Source organism: Danio rerio, chromosome 9, assembly GCF_052040795.2.
Source record: "Danio rerio strain M-AB ecotype USA chromosome 9, GRCz13ab, whole genome shotgun sequence".
Classification (NCBI taxonomy): domain Eukaryota; kingdom Metazoa; phylum Chordata; class Actinopteri; order Cypriniformes; family Danionidae; genus Danio; species Danio rerio.
Genome location: NC_141029.1, coordinates 59,092,379 through 59,101,775, shown reverse-complemented (window position 1 = coordinate 59,101,775; position 9,397 = coordinate 59,092,379).

Genomic DNA, 9,397 nt, shown 5'->3' with positions numbered 1-9,397 from the left:
TACACAGTATTATCTTGAAGAAATAACTATAATTTACTGTTAAGTTACAATACATATAGTGTGATTTAGCAGTAGGTTGCAGCTGAAATACTTGATTTAACTGCAAAGTTACATTTTATTACTGTCATTTAACAGCGGGGTGCTGTGGAATTTCAAAGCAAATTTAGGTCACCCAAAAATGAAAATTCTGTCATGATTTACTCACCTACGGGTTGTTCCAATTCTGTTGAATAGAATTCTGTTTTTAACACAGGAAAAAAACTATCAAATATTTCCCTTTGTGTGTGTGTATACAGATGTTACTACTTCAATGTGTTCCTTGTACCGCCATTCATGCCGCGGCGACGGCGGTGCTTGATGCGCCAGCAGCATTTGACCGCTGGGTGGCACTTTAACCACAGATATTCAGCTTTGCCTTTTCACAATGCTAAACAGACTGTTCTGTAGGCGTAGCTTACTGTATGTGATGTGATGTGTTCAATTAAAATATAATTTTAATTTAGTTTTTCTGGTAATAGACATGCTCTTACACTATACTATGCTGTAGAAAAGATACATGGTGAGAAGTCAAAAAGCTAATATAAGAATTAAGTTATTAGCCTTCAGTGCCCGATTAAATTGCGTTGGGGTGAAAATAATGTTTTGATTTCTTTGACTATCATGGCAATGTTATAATCTCAAATCTTAAACGTGCGCATATGAAAAACAGCAAAATAATATAGATTATCCTGCCGATAGAGCACATCACCTCACAGTTGTGAACTTGCGATCACCTCAACTTACATTTAATTTTTTTTTTACCTGGTTTATTGTAAACTTATTAAGTGCAAAGAGGATTCGTTTTGGAAAATAGAATTGAAGAAATGAAAGACAACTAAAATGAAAGCACAAACATTCAGTACAAATAATTAGTCTTAAATAAATAAATAAATAAATAAATAAAGCAGTCTTTTAGTCTAAATATAGATAGATGTAGTGTTTGCTATTTTGATAGAACTAAGACTAGACATGTTCATTTATATTTTTAATTTACGTTTTTATTTACATTTTCGTTGTTGATTATATTTACGATCTCATTTTATGTTTCAATTATAGTACATAATAATAAACGAATAATGAAAATAAATGAATAATGAAAATATTACATAAATTTAGTCTGGCAGGTTTATTTTTAATAATTTAGTTTCAGTTCCGTTTTTTTGTTTCAAAACGTCAATGTTCTGCTTTAAAGTATAACTGTTGTTTTGTTTTGTTTTTTTACTTAATGGCTCAGTATGTTTTGTATTTTATTTTCATATTCAGTCACCTTGCATATGCGTGTGAAATATAATGCCGCATAACCGCGGAAAAAGAAGAAAAGGCTGTCAGTTAAAGCTAATTAATCAAAATAAGCTATATTAAAATACAGCATTTATGTTAATACAGGCAGAGTGTGAACAAACGGCTAAGATATGTGCTTGCCTTGTCCCGCAAGTTTATTTTTAATAATTTAGTTTCAGTACTATTAATATTTTTTTCAAAACGTCAATAGCACCTTCAATAATCTAAACATTAAAGATGGACCGCAAGATGTGTTGAGTGGCTATATGTGAAGAACAATGGCAAAGCTAAGTGTGATTATTGTAATAAACTAATAAGTTATAAAGCAGAGTCCCGACCAACAGGACTGACTAAGCATATGCGGTTGACTCATTCTTCACGAATATAGAATTAAAATTATGGCGCGTTAGGTTCATTGTGCATCCTGCAGGTGCAACCAACAAGGGTTGTGCATTTGAGTTTAACTTTTTGAGCGTTATAAGCAGCTCGTTGTTAGTTTTTTTTTAATATATCGAGCCGAAACTAAGCAGCGCATTCTCTCCGCCTCCTCGTTTATAACCAGCGGGACACGCCACTGAAGCAGTGGAGGACACTCCGTCGTTCATAATCTTTGCTGATGTGTCGGAGTCGAAAGAATATATCAAAGAGGAATGTTCTTTTGACAGTCCCGATATGTTCAATCTTTTTTTCCCTGTCATTTCTCTTCAGCAAATTATATTTTTAAAGCTGCTTGATTCTTTTAAAACCGAAAGCAGAGCCCGTCAATTGGTGTTTTTTCATAAGATACTCCTCTATCAAGGTTTTATTTTATGAGTATTCTTTAATGTGCTTTTTAATAGTTTTATTTTATTTAAAGCAGCACCTAAAAGCGAATTTATCCTCAAAACGTGGCATGAGAGCGATGCATGTCATGTGTCGCATATTGCCTTTTTTTCTGATCTTTTTGCATAAAGGTTTTAATCAAAAGACAGGTAATTTAATTACTTTCGATGTGCTAAAATATTTGTTAAATAAATGTTATTTCAAAAAAAGCATATGCAATGTGCTCTGACAGGTAAAATCCGATTCTTTCTCTCTTTCAAGTTCAAAGCAAATTTGAATGCCAAAGGATTTTAGATATGCATATACAAGACTATGTAGTATATTAACATCAACAAATTAATAAAATAAGTAGCAAATGAGAAATAAATGACAGACAAGTTGAACAGACATTATCTCTAATTATCAGAATTGCAAGATTAAAACAGCTGAATATAGGCCTAAATAATCTAGAAAGCAACTACTGCGCGCTGATATTTCTTCTTCTTTTTTTCGGAATAACGAACAATTTCAACCGCGGGGAGATACCGACAGCTTGATTTGCAGTATTTTCTAACATGTTAGAAGCGGGCAGCGGACATCAGCTAGCCGTAAAGACGGGCCCGCACAAAAAAAAACATGGCTGCCGGTGGAGAAGCGGCTGTGCCCTCAGCAGCTGATTGAGACGGAGCTGCATATCCCGAGTGCACTAAATACTCCGAGATCCGGGAGAAATTCTACCCGATAATCCAACACATACAAAACAACTTTGAGTCCCTGTCGAACAGAACCCATCTTACTGGGGGAGTGTGTGTGCTGCTGTGTGTTCACCCAACAATACCCGCTCCTGTCTCCAACACACAAATACTGGAACTCTTTATGTGGACTTACTTTTGATAATAGGCTACTATTATTACCTTTATCCTGTTTAATGTTATCAAAAATCTATTTTTATTTTTATTATTATATTTTTATTTTTTATTCTATTTTTATTTTTATTAATCATTTTTTTATTAGCCTATATGTTATTTTCATATTTGTTTGCACTACTGCCCTTTTTGCACTGTCTTGTTTGTGAGACGCGCACTGCTTTGGCAAAACGAATGTACAGTTACTTGTCATGCCAATAAAGCACCTCAAATGTGAAAATAGCCTAGGCAACAAATAACAAATAGTAGTGTAATAATAACAAAAAATGCCCTTTTCATTTTCATACAATAGGCCTATGTGTGGGTTTTGACAATATGTGTTTAATTAAGCTATAAAGATCAGATGAAATGCATAGTGAAATATGAAATAAATGTCTCTTTTGCTGAAAATTTAATTAATCTATATATTTATTATTTTAAAAATCAACTCATTTTTGCCCAGAGAAAGAGGCGCGCGGCACTAGCGGACATGGGGTGCTTTTCCAAAAAAAGACGTACAGTAACTTGCAGCTGAACTATGCACAGTTTGGGGAAAAAAAGGATATAGTGATGCATGTCCCCCAAAACCCCTAGTTTCTCTGTCGCAGATCCATCATTTAAATCAGGTTAGTTATAAGTAAAACGCACATAATGATAAAGCACACCATCATCACGAGGGCAATTAAATAGACAACCTAAACATATTTTTAATTGTTTATTTATGTAATGTGAGTTTTTATAACTTTGTTCTTTAAATTATTTATAACTTAGGCTATTCTATCGAGATGACACCATAAAAGGCCTTCAATGCATTGATATAGGTAATAGGGATACAATGAAAAGCCGATTTTCACTATTGACCCTGTTTTTATTCATTGACGGCTTCCCAACGCCGCATTTCTGTTGCGCGAAAAAAAGCTGCTGCAAATAAGCAAATTTATGACAAAACAATTTTAATAGTTTCATAGTAGTAGCTGGTGTGCTTCATCTGCGTGATTCTGATTTGACATTCTTCCGCTAAACTTGCACTGTGTTGATGTGTAAATGGACTATGTGTTGATGTGTTAATGGGCTATGATCTTTGCTATTGAGTTCTCTTTGCAACTTTCAATTTCGAGGTGGGGGAAGTGGGAAGAGGCAATTCAAATGTACCATCTCTAAAAAAAAGGCCGCTTACGCGGCATTTGTGTTTATTATTACCTTATTTTTATTTTATTATTATTAATTTATTCATTCATTCTTCATTCATTTTCTTTTCGGTTTAGTCCCTTTATTAGTCTGTGATCGCCACAGCGGAATGAACCATCAACTTATCCAGCATATGTTTTACGCAGTGGATGGCAGGAGGGCCAGCTGGGGCTTCGGGACGGAGTGAAAGGAATTTGCCCCGAGTCTGGGAAAGATGGCTTGCCGTAATTACACTATAGTTTTCCTATCGCACACATGCGCCAAACAAATAAACAAATAAATAAAAAAGGAAAAGAAAACATCTAGACTTATACGCTGAGGTCTTTTTGCTTAAAATCGCCCTTATGTTTCCGTTTTAAATGTAAGGCTGTTGCATAGAATAATACAATTTTAATTTATAAGTGATTTTGCTGCGTCCCCCTTGATGTTTCAATAACGCATAATAATCTACACACCATATTAAAGACACAGCAGACATAAAGGTTGTGTGTGAGAGACCGAGCAAAAGAGCGCTCTCTTCACAGCTCTGTGGATGCTGCTAGCGGCTTCTTTCTTTTTGTTATTTATTTTGCAGATAATACACCATATGAATACAACAGAAAGACATAACCCTTTACAAATTACCTTTTGTAGACTCAAAACAAGTGTCATATCTTGATAAGCCTAAGCCACATTGAAATATAATTTAAAGAATTACATTATCGCATATAATAAAATCGCATTAAATAAATAAACCAATATAAAACAAGCAAAAGCAAGCTATAACAGTTTAGGTAGGCCTATACATAAATAAAACCGTTAAAGCCAAATCAAACTTTTATTTTACAAGATATTTTCTTTTAAAAGATTTTAGATATTTTCTAAAAACAATAAACACCAGAGAAGGTTTAGAATATTATTTATAAAGTATTTGGATATGATGATAATAATCAAATCGTGCAAACAGAGCATTTTTGGGAACACGTTTCAGGTCTCTCCAGTGCATTTGGGCTGAATGTTTGACTGTGTCTAAATGAGGATGTTATAAAATACATTTTCTACCGAGTTATTAACGGATGCACGATGCCAACACTCGGGGGACGTTCTGGGGGCTGGGTTTGCGTTACGCGCTGCGAGCTATAGGCCGACAGTGGAAATGCGACATGACTTCGGTCTCGATGCCCATTAACACCTGAAAGACAAGCTTTTGGTTATGAGACGGGGGAAGGGGTATGTCTCCACCCTCAAGTGTTTTCCACAAACATGGTTACACAAAATCCAAAACTCCCGAGGACGGATGGCGTAACCGTAGCAAAACCTATGCGTTTTAAAACCAAACCGCAAATGGGGCCTTATGAAAATGAATGTTTCTATGCACAGCAACTTCTGGACTGAACTATACTTGTTATTTAAAATATCTCTATTACGCTCTAGCATTCGCCAAAACGAATTTGTACATACAAACACCGAACATAGCCTAGCTGAATAGGGTGTTGCCTGCTGAGCCATGACAGCAGCAGACAATTCCGCACGACCATAAAGCCTTCACCCGACAGTTATTTTCTAATATTCACAACGCGAGCCACAACAATAGACATGCCATGCCCATCATCCTTACAGACAACTTCGCTTTAAACTGTATTAAGGTCCCATTTACACTGCACAGCAGTTTTATATAAAACGTTAATGATACATATAACAGGCTACATTTTGATGGTGAAATAACATTTTAAACGATGGCTTTTTATTTCAGTATTCAAACATTAAATAACGAATGCATCAAGTGAAATAACGAATATGCAAAAACACATGTATATAAATATAAAGGACTATTATAATTAGCAAAATGCTGCTCTATAGACAAATACTGCTTGACATTTTAGAAAATGTTTTGCGTATACCCAGTACCGAGAACAAACAAACAAAAGCACATGGCTTGTTAATCAATTTAATCAAGCTCTAGCCATGAATAAAATAATAGACTATTTTATTATTTTAATATTTTAGACGACGGGTTAGTAATTATATTATAAATGGTTATGTTCAGATCAATGAAATAATAACTTTAATAATTCTGCTTTGTATTTTTCTATGCATTACTAACATCACTAAACCATACATTTGTTTTATAAGTTAACCAAATATTTGCAGAGATTCAGCGGGTTTTTTTTTTCTGACGCGTCAAATTCAAATACAAAACATACTGAGCCATTAAGTAAAAAAACAAAACAAAACAACAGTTATAGCTACTTTAAAGGAGACGGAGTGTCTCTCCTGCTTCAGCAGCGTGTCCCGCTGGTTAAACGATGAGGCGGAGAGAATGCGCTGCTTAGTGAACCTAACGCGCCATTATTTTAATTCTATATTCGTGAAGAATGAGCCAACCGCATATGCTTAGTCCTGTTGGTCGGGACTCTGCTTTATAACTTAGTTTATTACAATAATCACACTTAGCTTTGCCATCGTTCTTCACATGTTGCCACTCGGCACATCTTGCGCTCCATCTTTAAACAAATGTTTACATTATTGAGGTGCTCTCCGGCGGCGAAGTTTCTGGCAGAGTAGCGAGTGAAAAAATGTGCTTGCAGAAATTGGAATCAAAATTTAAATTATATATAACAAGCATCGTATTCTTTCTAATCCTCGCCCAGTTTTAATACAAGTTGTTTTTATATTTGTGGCTGTGAAGTTTATTAAGAATATATATATATAGCCTACTTTATTTTTTTATACTTTAAGTGATCTGCTTGAGGTAGGTCACGTTTATCAATGGTAAGTTTTAGCCTAAGTTTACATCAATAACATAATGTGTATTGTCCTTTATCAAAAAAACATTATTATACATAGTTTCCTTTAGCCTATAAAAAGGCCGCAAATGCATTAAAAGGCAAGCGCATATCTTAGCCTTGAGTTTGTTCACACTCTGCCTGTATTAACATAAATGTTGTATTTTAATATAGCTTATTTTGATGAATTAGCTCTAACCTTCGACAGTTTTTTCTTCTTTTTCCGCGGTTATGCGGCATTATATTTCACACACATTTGCAAGGTGACTGAATATGAAGTTAAAATACAAAACATACTGAGCCATAAGTAAAAAAAAAAAAAAAAAAAAAACAACAACAGTTATAGCTACTTTAAAGGAGAACATTGACGTTTTGAAAAAAAAATGAACAGAACTGAAACTAAATTATTAAAAATAAACCTGCAAGACTTAATTTATGTCCTGCGGCAAAAATAATTTTATTATACTTTTAGTGATCTGCTTAAGGTAGGTCAATTTATTTTTCTCAGTGTTTCACGTACTGTACGGCAATGTCTTTAAATAAATAATTTATTTAGGCCTATTTTCATTATTCATTTATTTTCATTATTCGTTTATTATTCGTTTATGTACAATTGTTGAGACATAAATAAGATAGTAAAATATAATCAACAACGAAAATGGAAATAAAAACAGAAATAAAACATAAATGAAAATGTCTTGTCTTAGTCCTATCAAAATAGCAAACACTGAACATCTTTCTATATTTAGGCTGCTTTATTTATTTATTTATTTATTTATTTATTTATTTATTTAAGACTACTTATTTGTACTAAATGTTTGTGCTTTCATTTTAGTTGTCTTTTACTTCTTCAATTCTATTTTCCAAAACGAATCCTCTTTGCACTTAAAAAGTTTACAATAAAGCGTGTTAACAAATTTTAAATGATTAATGAAGGAATTATAATGCTTTGACTTATTGTTTAATATCATTTACAAGCACAGTAGCTGTATGATCTATTTCTGTCCGTTCGCATCCCGTCCCTTTGCGCCCCCTGGCGGCTCATTCACAAACTGCGGTCATACACTAAAAACAGAGCGGCACCTATTTCAAACGGCGGCGGTACCAGCCGCGGCGTTAATAGCCACTTTGAACTCTCACCTACTGTACATACATATATACAGGATTAAAACCCACAAGAATGCGTAAATGATGACAGAATCTTCATATTTGAGGGATCTGAGAAGACACTAAAAATAAAAACAAACACAGATACATGTTACACATTTATTTATCAGTTTGAAGACATCTGTGTAAACATTTCAGAAAAAGTGAAGCTTTACTCCATTGAACCGAAAAATACTGTAAGAACACATTTAAAAATTCTGACATCATACTTGACATATAAGAAGCAGTGTTCCAGAGTGTTTGCTTGCAAAATTAAGCAGTCATTTATTCAAGATCAATCATTTTCCTGATAATTGTACACACTTCCCAGCTGGAAGGGAACGCTCTCTCAACTTTGGCTAACATTCCCTTCATGTTGTGTTAATGTTTAAAAGAAAACTTTTCAATGTAATATCTAAGGAATATTCAAAAAATGTTTCACTAACTAAAAAATATTCAAAAAAATGTTAGCATTTTATACAGTTAGTGAAGTCAGTCTTGTGTGTCAGTAAATTATTCTTGTGTTAAATATATCTGAGTTTCTTTTTTGGCTATCTCTCATAGCCAGCGCTCGTGGTCTCAATTCAACAGCAAATGCGTAAAACGTGTCTTCGATGTTCATCGTACAGTAGTGTAGTGTGTAACTGCTTCATTCTGGAGGGTTTTTAAAAACAGACTCATTGCTTAATACAAACAGGATGTACAGCAATACACAAAAATCTTTACAAATAAAAACAAAGGATTAAAATATCACAAAAATTATTATTTTCTACATCAATATAAACACCACTGCTTCCATGCCTGAGCTTTTTTCAGTTTATTTATGACAACTTGCTTTTGTATCATGTTGTTGTTGTTGTTGTTGTTGTTATTATTATTATTATTATTATTATTATTATTATTATTAATACTATTTATTATATGGATTATTTATATTTATTACAAACAAGTTTAGATTAGTCCACTTGTGGGTTTTTGGACTTAATGGGACATAAGAACAGGACGTGTGTTTGGATACAACTCAGTTTTCTGACCACATTTCTATATTATTGCTCATTTATTCGTTTGCTGGAAATTAGAATTGAATTTAGAAATAGTTTTGACAATTTTTTGAGCTTAGCCAATGAAAATAATTGTATAGGCTTACGGATGTGTCCAGTTAAGTGCATAACACCGTTTCCTTATCTATGAAAGACAGAAAATAAAGGCTGATTGGAGGTGTCTTGTTCTTTATCCTAGTAAAGTTGATATGTGAATAGCAAATGCGCCATG